Genomic DNA, 14,026 nt, shown 5'->3' on the forward strand with positions numbered 1-14,026 from the left:
TCAGGAGAGGAGGTATACTTAATGATAAGGTAATAATTACTACTATTATTTCTTTCTTTTGCTATATATCATTTTAAAAATAAATTTTTTTTTTTAATTTATTGTAATTTCTTGAAAATAAGCCTGTATGTCAAATTGAAATTTTAAACAATCAAAAGTTTGTAGTAAAATGAATGAAACTAAAATTAGTTGATAGCTACCAATTTTCAGAATTTTTTTTATTCAATAAATTGTCATGAAAAAGTCATTCTTTTTAATTGCATTCATAGTTTTTATAATTTTTTATGACATTAAAGTTAGCAGTCACTTGATTATTTTTTAGTTTTTTTTAACAAATAAATTTTTACTAAAAAATTATTTTTAAAAAATTGCATCTTTAATGTTTTAAAATTTCTACACATCAATTTTTTTTTATAATTTTTTTGCCATAATTGACTTGACAAAAAATTTTTTCAAATTATCAAATATCTTCTAAATTAATTTTCATTAATTTCTTTGATGTAGAATTGAATGACATTCTTATTATCACAACTTATTTCTAGAATTTTTTTAAAAATTTTTATCATAATTTTGTATTAAAATATTATTTTTGATGTTAAAAATTGAAAAGGCAGTTAAAAATTTGTAACTTTTAAGTAATCTAGATAAATAAGATTTTTTTTTTGTAAATTAAAGCTGAAACTTTTTTTTTTTATAATTTTTATGAAAAAGTAATTTTTTATGAAATTGATATTGTTAAAATAAAAAATGGAATAAAAAAAATTCTGAAGTGAAAATTAAAAAAAAAATCAATTTAAGTATAAAATTCTATAGAATTTCATAAATTCATAATTCTTAACAAAATTAAAATAAACTATTTTTTTTTAATTAAAGCTGAGAATTTTTCAAAATGTTTATAAAAAATAATTTATGTCAGTAAATATAAATAATTTGTAATTAATAGTAGCAAGCAATATTCTTAAATTAATTCATACCTATAATATTCAAGTCAAGAGTTTGCTAAAAATACAATTCATTAAATTTATATAATTTTTCTCTTTCAGTCAGATAAATAATAATTATATTCCATATTTTATTTTTCTTTTGTTCAATTTCTTTAATTTTAAATATTTTCAATTTCTCCATCCGAGTATCAAGTAATTCCGCCATTTATTCTTTCAATTTTTCTATATTTATTCGCATGTTGAGGGTTCATTTAATACACTCTCCTATACACTTCAGTATTTTTCTTTTTATTTTTTCCTAGTTTTCCCTTGTTTTTAATTACTATAGTCCGTGACACTTAGTTTTTTTAAAGAATAGAGTTACTAAGTCCTTTTGAATTTAACAAACTCGAAACTTCAAAAAAAATATCGATAAACAAATTTTTCCTAACCCATGTAAAAAAATGATGAGATTCCTTACTAAAAAAAAATTTTTTTTTAATTTTTGTTATGGCAACGTTTCGATTCTTTTTTATTACATTTTCTCAAATGTATCTGTGAACCTCCTAATGAACTGAGAATAATTGATTTTCAATTTTAATTTGTATTTTTTTTTTCAGGCATTATAGTTTTATAATACGTTATAAAACCAAATCATAATAATACATAAAGTATTATACAATTTTTTTATGTGAGCAATTGCAGCTGAAATTTTTTTCTACAATTTTAATAAAAGTAAGTTTTTAAAAAATTATAATGGTTCAATTATAAATTATAAATAAAAACAGACTAAATACTGAATGTAAAATTTGAAAAATTATAATTTTAATGTTTAATTTCATTTAAATTTTTTGTCTTTCGGTGTTTTTTTTTTTTTATTTTTTTCTATGCATTATTTTTCAAGTTGAAAACAACATATCCAGCAAGCAGAAAAACTGGGAATTTTTGTGCTAATTTTAAAATATTCCTATGGTTTTTGTATTAATAATATCATTTACAAACCTTATTTTTAAAACGTATAAAATTTGAAGTTGTTGGAAATTCAGATATTATAAACTTTCAAAAATTAAGGACTTAGTATTTCAAAATATGTTTCTTTTAATACATGTAAAATCTTATAAAAAAGTTAGCTAAATATAAAAAATGAAAATTATTGTTAGCATAAAAGTGATAATTTAAAGAAAATTGAATGTTTTACGAAAAAAAATTCATTTATGTTTTACTGTATCTACAATTCTTTAAAAATTGGAATAACTATTAGACGAGTAAATTTATCAAAATTCAGAAGATACCTGTTTTGCAGATCGTTTAATTTTTTACTAGCTGAAAATAAATTGATCTTAAAAAAAAAAAAAAAAAAAAAAACACCTGCTATTTATTTTTATTTGGTAATTATTTATTACATTCCTTATAAAAATTATTAACGATTCATAAAGAATAATGTCGGTGAAAACAATTTCGAAAATTTAAATTTTTTAAAAATGTAATTTTAACGTTATTTTTTTAGACTATTTTTAAAAATTAACCCACCAAAAGGTACAAAACGAGGTGGAAAAAGAAAGGCCACTGTTCAGCACCCTAAGCTGACTAAATTTATAGAAGAGCTCCATCAATACAGCGAAGAAAATGATCTTTAGATGTCCAATGAAATTATAAATACAAGCTGAGCCTAAAACATATATTTTCTTCCTACATCAATATTTATCTTGTTCTTGTTAATGACCTACTGTGTCACTGGGAGAGTACATATATAACAAAATCTACCTTTGAAGTCACCCGCTAGAAAATTTTTATAATCAGGTAAAAGTTAAAAATTTTTTTTTTATCCCTGGCGGTTTCATGCTTACGGTAAATCCGCGGTGACTCCATAGTGAAAAGATGGTCGATTCACGGTCGTTTCACGTGACGGCTATTTCACTATCTAGTTAGGGTTGTAGTACGGTGAAATCACTGTCGAAAAACAGTATATTCGTTCTGTTGCGTCACTAACTACGGATGGTAAATAAATGTTGATTTATCAGCAGTTCTATGGTGAAAAGACCGTTCCTAATTCATGGAACTTTAGCATTTCTGTTGTCAGTATGGCATGCTTCTACTGCGGAAAAATGATTTTTTCAAAGTGAACACCTCATAAACTCATAGTGATATCACCGTGGACCTACTACGGTTCGACGATCGTTCGACCGTCAACTTACGGTAAAATCACCTTCTTTTCACCGTATATACTCGTTCGTTTTCTTCCGGACAAATGATGTAAATGCTGTTCAATTATTATTCTATAAACAGTGTAGAGTGCTGAACTCTATTGATATTTCACATTAAATTTAGTTATTTGTAGTTAATTTTCAGAATAAAAAAATTTTTTAAATAAACGCTTAAAAAAATTTCATTTACAAATTAATATTTTTTCGCTCGATTAAAAAAAATAACACGTCACTTGTCACGGTGATAATAAATTCAAAAGAATCCATGTATATCATCAATGCAAGGCCACAGTTTATTTCAAATAACTGTTCAGAAATATATTTAAAAAATGTCAGCGTTAAAAGCTGAAACAAGATAATAACTTACAGAATGAGGAAAAAAATATTTATTTTTTAACACTATTTGACAGTTAATAAATTTAATAATTACATCAATATTTATATGACAAACACAAATGAAGGAAAGCTTATGAAATAAAAAATTTTAATTATATGTTTTTTTACAGAATCAGGATATTTCAAGATACCATGAAAAACGTCCTTAATTATAATGGTATAAATATAAAAGAAAATTTCATCAACTTTTAATTAAAAACTACCTGCCCGTGTCTAAAAATATTCATTCAAACTCACTACCATTTAGTAGACAGTCCCATGGCTAAGCGGTACAACGCTTGTCATGCTTGCTTGAGACTGGTGAGGCGTGGGTTCGAGACCCGGTGTGAGCTGAAATTTAATTTTCAGTGAACATCAGTGCTCATAACTCACGCCGGGATGTACAGGCTTAGTAGTGTATCAATGAGTTAGTAATTAATAAGTTAAAAAAAAATCCGTAAATACTACTTAAAATTATTATTGTTCTAAAAATACTAAATTTTTGATTTTGGAGAATTTTAGCATTTTCAAATGGGATTTTTTATGAGTAGGTTATTCAAAGGCGGTCAAAAGAGCGTTATTCGACAATGGAAGGATCGTGAAACGACGGTAAATCGACAGTAGCACGACAGTGAAACGACTTTGGATTCACTCCTATTTTACTGTGTAACAACAGTGCTTTGACTGTCAAATAACTATACATTTATAAACTTTTTACTATGGTTTCACTCCATAGTTGCCATATAAAAATGTCATTTGAACCATTTTACCAAGGTCTAATAATCTGATATATACCATATTTTGACAGTAGTGAAATGAAACAAAGTCACCAATGTTTCACCGTAAAATTACTACTGTAATACTAAGTTCTCACTGTTGATCATAGAGGGAACTACTGACTTTCCATAGTATTTTCACCGTGACCACAAAACCGCCAGGGATTTCATCAAAAAATAATTTTCTAATAAAATAATTTTTTTTTTTTTATTCAAGAATTCCGGAAAATATTTGAAAACCAGAGTACCAGGACCACTAATTTGATCTTAATTCAACTAAATGCTGATTTAAAATACTTCAAAATATTTGAACAATTTTGTGGGTGTCTTGGCATTTTTATGAAGCATCTTTCTGACCATAAATGTTATATTCCATAAAAGTTTATTTATCTATAAATAATAAATACCTCCATAACCATAGAACAAACCATCGAACTTTTTATTTCTTTGAATTTTGACCATTACTAATTCGTCTATATTTTTTACAGTTATTAAATTGTACTAGCTTGAAATTTTTGGACGCCAATTTTAACTAATTAATAAATTATCAACATAAAAAAAATTCTACTTTTTCTTCCATTAGAGGAATTAAATTAGATATACAGCATTCAGTATGCACTCGTTGATTTATCGTGTACAATACGCAATAAAAAATATAATAGCTTGAACATTTATTAAATTTTTAAAATGTTTTCTGTATACTATTAGAAATTGAGATGATGATTTTACAAAAAAAAATGTATTGGAAGTTAATAGACAGAATATTTAGCCAAACTCAAATCAGGTATAGTAATTAAATGAAACTTTTTTCTTTGTATTTATTTTAAATAATAATTACACGAAACGGTTTTACAAAATAAGAATACTTTACTAGCAAGATACCTTTCAAAAAAATATACGTTTCGTGAAATTCAAGAAAAATATTATAATTTTACAAACTAAACCGATCTGAAAATATTTGTAAAATTACAAAACCGTTTTACAAAATCACTAAACTAATTGAACCTAATAAGTTTTGTAAAATTGCAATACTAGATTAAAAAATTACTTGACAAAAAAAATATTATTTGTTTCGTAAAATTCAAGCAAAATATTGTAATTTTACAATCTAAACCGATCTGAAAATATTTGTTAAATTCAAGCAAAATATTGTAATTTTACAAACTAAACCGATCTGAAAATATTTGTAAAATTACAAATCCGTTTTGTGAAATTAATAACCTCATAGAGCCATATATGTTTTGTAATATTACTATAATTACTTTTAATATTACAAAACAGATAGAAAAATAAAAGTTTTGTAAAATTACTATACCGAATTGTAATTTTAAATAAATGTTTTGCCTATTAGCTTCCAATACATTTCTTGTAAAATTACAATGGAAATTTTTAACAGTGTATGGAAAAATTTGTGTGGGTATTCAAACGATTGGTCTCGATAAGTGTAAGCCCAGGAAGAGCTTATATCATTAAAAATATCATCAGTAGACAAAATAAACGTCATTTCTTGATTTATAACTTTTTTTTAAATACAAAGGAAGAAGCGCGCTCGATTTTATAGTTTTCTATACAAAATATATGTCACGGAAAAAATTTGTATTATCAGAAAATTCGTCGCACTTTAAGCTAGGCTGATTTCAACTTCACTTATGAGACCTGCAATTACTTTAACTGAAACTTTCAATGCTCATTTTAAATTTTTTCCATCGTGTCAATTACTATTTATTTTTGAAAGAAAGCGACGGGAATGTTACAGTAATTGCATATTAAACGTTACAATGAATATTAGCTAGAATAATTACATGGTTAATAGGTACAGGCCAATCCGATGGAATTTGAAATCTGTACAAGTCAAAACAATACTTCAATTAAATTTCATGTCTAAATCTAAAAATACAATTCTATAAAGTGCCCAGTGGAGAGGGCGGGTAACAGCTAGTAAATAAATAAATTTATAAATATAATATTTTTATACACGATGTAATGAGATTCGAACCCAAGCCGCGCGCTTGCCAGAGCGATAACAAACCCCTACACCGTTCGACCGATGAGTTGATGCACATCTCATCATTCTTATAAACTAAATCTACAAGGTGACGAAGTGTGATGGCTTATTATTTATATAATTTATGTTATTTTGTAACGGGTTGTTTTTTCCGCTCATTGGCCCCTTAATCAATTTAATAAAAGCAATATAATAAATAAATGATTCTAAATTAACAAGGGTGCCACCAGGATTTTGTATCTCGGTTCCTGGAACCGGAAACCAGAGCTGAGCTTATAATCTACAGGGAGAGAGAGTGGAGGAAGGTGATCTGAAAGAAATAAATTTTTATTTAACAATATATCGATATTTATTAACCATATAAAATAACAATTGGTTATCATTCACGCACTCACACTACAACTAACAACTTAAGACTACAGCCTAACTAATGACTGACCAGGACCTCTTAAAACTAACAAAAATTTTTAATCCTACAGTACCCTCATATGGAGCGTCTATACTGCAGTTTCTAACTAAGTCGCGCTGTCCACCGGACCCTCACGCTCTATCAAAATTCTTAATCCTGACGGTACCCTCTTATGGAGCGTCTATACCGCAGTTTCTAACTAAGTCGCGCTGTCCACCGGACCCTCACGCTCTATCAATGCCTCACACCACCCGCACGATCTTCACACACATAACCCGCTCACACTCACACACTGGCTCTACTTTACTTTTTACTTCTGACTTATAAAATTAAACTCCAAAAATTACAATATTAATTTTTTTTATTAAAATTTTCAGTCATTAGCTTGCAATTAAATCGTAACCCATTTTCACAATTAATAATTTAATTCTCAAAAAAATCTACACTAAAAACCGACGCTTGAATTTATTCCAAATTATCCACGAGTTTAATACTCAACATTAAATAAAATTTTAGGAACAATATTGACGCAAAGTTTTACTCCAATTTCAACTCGTAATTTTATTTCTTAAATTTTGAATAAATTCTTAAGAATAATTCTTTGTAAAATTCTAACTAAATTTTCTCGGACGTAATCCATACTGATAAATAGTTTTACAAATAATTCCAATAAAATAATAATTTTAGTCTTCGATAGTTCAATGTATAAATGACTACGTGGAATTTTTCGATTTATAAATAATTAATAAAACAATTTGTCTCAATATAAAATAAATTCACGAAAAATTATCCACGGGTAATTCGATCTCAATGGCGTCGAAACTCAGTAGCCAATTCTCAATAAATTATATTAAATAAATAATACTTTCTTGTAACAAATAATATTAATAAACAATAATTCAATTGTTATAATTTATAATAATAGTCCAGTTGTTAATATTGTAAATTGTTGCGTAGTAAAATTCACAAAGGAATTTGCGCGCTCAAAATGGACGCCGTTGTTCGTAGCTGCGTAGCACGTTTTGGACCTCGGGTACCGAATACTATGTCGTGTCGATTGGAACCTTCTCGATGTTCAGAATTTAATTAATAAAATAAATTTATTTAAACCAATCTACGATGTTAACAATTATCAATTGGCCAAATTAACAAATCAATTACTCACGACTTCCAAACCCAAGAGGTCTAGAACATTCCTCGGGTATAATATCCCCAAGAAGAATGTTCAAACTGCTAACGAACCAAATCAATTAAAATAATTAATTATTATTGAGCAAATTATTATAAACAATTGAATTACCAAAAAATTTGATTAAATGAGAAGTAGTAAAATTGATGAGCCGGGTATATGACCCCTTTGGCTCATCAAAGGAATCAAAGTCTCAATACCTGTGTAATTTTTGTGCTTTGGAAACTCAGGCTTCCTTCTTTGGACTGTTTTGGCTAGCGATGTTATTGCGTTGGTCACTGCACTACTTCTGACTTGTTGCCTCTACTCAACTGACCAAGAAACCCAAAATTTTCCCCACTTAATACTAGTCGGGTCCCGAAGACCGAGACGCGCCAGTGCTGCGTCGACTAATTAACGCACGAGTGCGGGTTTACCGTCACAGGGTAATTTACCCTGTTACAATTTAATATTGTGTTTTGATGAAAATCAACAATTTTTTATGTATATTTATTAGTTAAAAAGATGCAAAAGTCAACTTCTTATATTACTAAAGATTTTGTACATACTTTTGTATATTTTTAATATTTTACTGTAAGTTATAATGTTTAAAATTATCAATATTAAAAATTCAACTGTAAATCGTTATATTTTAATTTTTTTAAGACCAATTTAATTTTGATGATACGCAATTGTTTTAGTTTAACAATAAATTGAATAAACACTTGTTAATCCATTTACCTGACTTAGTGAAAAATTTAGGACCTGTATGAGCTCATACATGCTATGAATCTAAAGTTATCAATGGTCAAATATTCAAATTATTACATTGAACCATCATCAGCAAATGAAAACGTGTATTATTTAAGATATTGAAAAAAAAATAATTTGGAAAAAAATTTTGAAAAATACCAAATTTGTCAAATTTCGAATTTTTGAAAATTGTCAAAAATGACGGTCGACATTAAAATTTTGGCTTAAATTTTTTTATACAATACCTTGTACTGATCTTCAAAGATCCTCGATTTTTAGAACTGTATTTTTTGTTTCATCAAAAATGTGGATTTTTGAATTAAAAAAAAATTTTTTTTTGTTTTTTGCAACTTTGATTGCGCAATTGCGAGATTGAGAGACTAAGCAATATTAATGTGCAAAAATTTGTAAGTGAACAAGTTTTCGAAAGATCGAAAAAAAATAGATATTCTCATCCCATTATTTCTGATTTTTATTCGAATTAATATCTGTTTGAGTTATTTGGCGTTAAAATCTGTAATTAAAGTGAATAAACGTACAAAATATATCATGCGTTAAAAAAATAAGTAATTATATCATTTGTTAAGTCTGACTTTAAGATTGCATCCAAATAATAAAAAAAAAAAGTTGAAATTAATTTATTATTTAATATTTCCACGTCGTGCATTTAATTTTTTAATGCTCAAAATCACAATACTATGTATCTACATAACTTTACCTTATTTAGAAGTTGCAAAAAACAAAAAAAAATTTTTTTTTTAAATTCAAAAATTTATATTTTTGAAAAAACAAAAAACACAGTTCTAAAAATTTCAGGATCTTTTAAGATCAGTAAAAGGTATTATGCACAAAAAAAATCGAGTAAAAAATTTCGAATTTGCAAATCTTTTGAAAAAAATTTTCTTATTTTTATTCCTTTGGCAGAATTTTATTTTGTGATGAAAGAAAACTTCTGACCAGTATTTATCCAAATCGAAAGGGGTCCATTCCAACTATTGGTCGATTTGACATGGAATGACCCGAATATATTTAATCATCATAGTAATTTTTTAAAAGAGTTAATTCTTTCTTAATTTGAATCTTACAATATAGCTTAAAAACAAGAAAAAGAGGAAAAAATTAGGTAATTTTTGAGTTCCAAATAGAGTCAAATAAAACTGAAAAAAAGAATTTGACAATTTTAAGAAAATTAAAAAAAAAAATTTTTTCGTTGCTCATTTTACTCCTTTTTATAGTTTAATTTTTCATTTTTTACCAGTGTTATAATATTGATTCTGCAATGCTGCATTATTTTCATGTTTTATAATAAAAAACATAATTTTATTTATACGCCTTTTTGACTTTAAGAAAAATTTTTATAAAACCAAAAAGGCATATATATACCTTTGAAATTCGCCCTTTTGGCGTTGATAAATTAAGAAATTTTTTTTTACTGATCCTGATGTTTTGGACGATACTGACAAGGAAACTCTCTCCGGTGTCCCCCTCCGATTTTGATGAAACTGAGATATGTTATTCTCTGTCGAAATCTAAGAGACACGTATTTTTTTTTATCTGCGGAAAAACATTTCTAGGGGGTGAAACTACCCCTCAAAGTTTAGCCTCCAAAGGGGTGTTTTTCAAGTTTCGCATACTTGCAGTTTAAATAATCGAATGGGACCAATTGCATAATTTTCAGGGTGGAAAATCATGAAAAACGCTTTTGGTTTTATAATAAAACAATGGATAGAACAAAAGTTATGAGGGTTGAAAATCACAAAACTTTTATAAAACTATTCGATGGATTTCAACGAAACCAACGGCAATCGGAAGAGAAAAAAAAAGGAGAGAATACGTCTTTCGGGGTTTTCCGAAAAATTAAGTTTAGGGGTGAACATCCCTTAAGCATATCTACATTGACCACCAAGAAAATATCGTTTTTATATTAATTTCGATATGAATTCATCAATAATAATTTGTTCGTACATTTCTAGCATTTAGAAAATAATAATAATATTATATCTTAATATTTTACTTACTTGTTTACTTCTCATCCCAAACTTTATTTTGTGTATCGGGACATCAAATATTATAAATGTCATGTAATGTGAATCTGTTTTGGAAAAAAAAGAAAAAAGAAAAAATGCTTACAATATATGCTTTACTATAATAAAATTAAATTTAAAAATAATTTACAAATGATTTTTTACAAAAATATTTAATATTTCTGATGTTTATGAAATTTAATACTTAAATTCATCATTTTGTCATATGCAGATCTATTCAATATATGTTTTGCAATCGTGATGTTCATGAAAAAAATGTTGAAAACACAACGACTTTTTGCACCATGAACAGCGGATAATTGCTATATTTTGACAACCAGGAACCTCACAATGAGAATTGCATGATCCGTGAAAAGCAAAATCCACAGGATTTTCGAACTCATCTGGTTTTACTTCTGTGTAGCCACTTTTGTACCACGAGTACTTGAATAAATTTATGTACCGAGGAGATGACAATTGGATATGTGTAAGTGATTGTAATTTTATAATGTTATTTCGTAAATGCAAGTTTATGTCCAAATTCATCAAAACTGTACGATCCGAAAAATATCGAACAAAATTTTTCCATACTCGGAATCCAAAAACATCAAGCGGTTGAATTTTCCCAGTTGTACCTTTTGGTAAGATCATTACTTCAGTATCTTTATTTGTTGGTTTAATGCTTTGTACAACTTGAGGACAATGCCCAGTCCATGAGTCAATTAGTAATAAAGATTTTGGGCCCACATTTGGAAAACCCTGATTAAAATTATTGATTGAATAAAATTGAATTGGATATGATTTCAATTATTTTCAACAAGTTGTATTTCACGATTGATTCAGCTCAGGCAAAAATGAATTTTTCCGAATAGATAAATAGTTTAAAGATTTTAAACCTTTTTAAGTATAAAAAAAAATTAAGAAAAATTCAAATATTTAATTGTGTTCAATGGATTTGAATAGATAAATAGTTTATGAATTTGGATATAATGCGGAATTAAAAAAAAATAGAGAAAAATAAATGATTTTAAATTGTTCTCAATTGTTATCTATGAATAAATAAGCCTTTATATCCGGTTGTACTGTAAATATAAAATTATTGAAATTTATTTGTATTTCTGAATACTTTTGAATTGTTTTCTATGAATAAATGCAACTTAATATCCGATCATACTGTGAATAAAAATTTATTAAAATGTACTCGTAATTTTGAATACTTATCAATTACTTTCTATGAATAAATAAGACTTCATATTTGGTTACTTTTTGAATAAAAAATTATTGAATTTCATTCGCAATTTCCAATGCCTTCGAATAATTTTTAACAGATAATTAATATTTGATATCCAGTCGTACAGAAAATGAAAAATTATTGACATTCATTCATGATTTTGAAAACATTCCAATTTTTTTTTATGAATAAATACAACGTGATATGCATTCGTACTGTAAATATAAAATTATTGAAATTTATTTGTATTTTTGAATACTTTTGAATTGTTTTCTGTGAATAAATGCAAACATACATCCGATCACACTGTGAATAAAAATTTATTGAAATGTACTCGTAATTTTGAATACTTTTCAATTATTTTCTATGAATAAATAAGACTTTATATCTGGTTACTTTTTAAATAAAAAATTATTGAATTTCCCTCGCAATTTCCAATGGCTTCGAATAATTTTTAACAGATAATTAATATTTGATATTCGGTCGTACAGTGAATAAAAAATTATTCACATTCATTCGTGATTTTGAAAACTTTCCAATTTTTTTTTATAAATAAATACAACGTGATATGCATTCGTACTGTAAATATAAAATAATTGAAATTTATTTGTATTTTATGTCGAAGTTATGTAAAAAAAACACTTTTTTCGGATTTCTTTCGTTCTCGATATCTCTCGAACGAATCAACCGATTTTGACCGGATTTACCGTGATCGACGTGGTTTTTCAAAGTTAAAAGCTGATTAGTTTTTGAAGTTGATCGATAAAACCATTTAAAAGTTATTCCAAAAAGACCACCTTAAAAAATTTTTTTTTCTTAGTTTTTTTGAGATTTATAAAAATTTCTCAAAATCTATCGGTCCGAATCAGTTCAAGTTCACAGGAAATCGAATTTTGAGGGAACTCTTTAGAACGCCATTTGTTAGGTTCCGATCAGTTTAGCCATTCAGAAGTTATAAGTGGTTCACATACTTATACATACTTACACACACACACACACACACACACACATACACACACACACACACACACACACACACACACTCGGGGCAGAAGAGATACTGCTACCGGGCGCGTCTCCCCGAGCGGATGGGAGAACGCTCGCTGTCCTTGGATGACACTTAATCTCTTAGTTGATGAGGTACAGCGGGTAGGAGCCAAGCAAAATAACCAAACAAAATACGCTCCCGTGGACAAAACTCCCCTTTAATGGGTTGGTCGCACTAACTGACCTAACAAGACGATCGTTCTCTGCTGTGACCCACTGGGAGTGACCGGAACCTGTATCGTAGTTTCCGACGATGCAGGCCACGGCTGATGTGAGCTTGCTCTACCGAGGTGTAAGTTGCAGCAGTGGATCAGGAGCCAGCCACTTCGGGCCTTGATCAGGAAGTACGCAGTGAGTGTTAGAGATCGGAATCTTCACCGCTCCGAGCGAGTCTAGTCCGTCCGTGTATTCCGGGACTGGCTAAGTGTCGGCTAGGCCTCAGGGAACTGGGGTAGGAGTACTATCTCCGAGGGTACACCCGTTCCTAGTTATGGCAACCCGCTCCACTCCGTACGATGCGCTGGTAAATTAAAAAGTATGAGTAACTTACAGGAAACAAACAAGAATAGAAACGGGCTTCATGCTCAACAAGCAGCGATTGAAGCAAGCGCTGACATGAAGAGAACGCAAGCGTTGGAGCGCCTTGAGAAGCTAACCATTGAGCTGCAAGAGTTTGTCCAAACTAAGGTCAATATCCACAAGGAGATAAAGACCAAGACAACCGGTGTGGTCAATGCTCTTGGAAGATTCAAGAAACTGGACGAGGAATGGCAGTCATCACGACGCCGCATTGAAACTGAAACTGAGACGGAAGAAGCAATGGACACTGGAGCCGACGGTGACGGTGAATCTGCTGCTGAGGACAAGGGTGAAACTGACACAAGGTCTGGAAAGAGAAAGGACCGAGATTCGCCAGAGTCAACCGACAAAGTCACAAAGAAGAAGGACTTGAAAAAAAGCCCTCTCCAACGACTGGCAGGGCAGGGCGACGAACCCATGAAGACGACTGACTGGGAAAAAGTACAGTCTAAGAAGGAGAAGAGAAGGCTAGCTAGAGAGCAACTCTCAAAACAGCCGCCGAAGGAGCCCAGGTCAGAGCCTAAGCAGAAAA

At 28.8% G+C, this 14,026-nt stretch overlaps 1 long non-coding RNA gene across 1 annotated transcript; it reads left to right on the plus strand.

Moving 5' to 3' along the window:
* On the plus strand, positions 1–4,705 carry LOC123264744. The gene is made up of 4 exons (XR_006509417.1): positions 1–29; positions 1,544–1,658; positions 2,431–2,723; positions 4,496–4,705. It is a non-coding gene; the product is annotated as an uncharacterized LOC123264744 (long non-coding RNA).
* Positions 4,706–14,026: the final 9,321 nt, after the last annotated feature.

Source organism: Cotesia glomerata, linkage group LG5, assembly GCF_020080835.1.
Source record: "Cotesia glomerata isolate CgM1 linkage group LG5, MPM_Cglom_v2.3, whole genome shotgun sequence".
NCBI lineage: Eukaryota > Metazoa > Arthropoda > Insecta > Hymenoptera > Braconidae > Cotesia > Cotesia glomerata.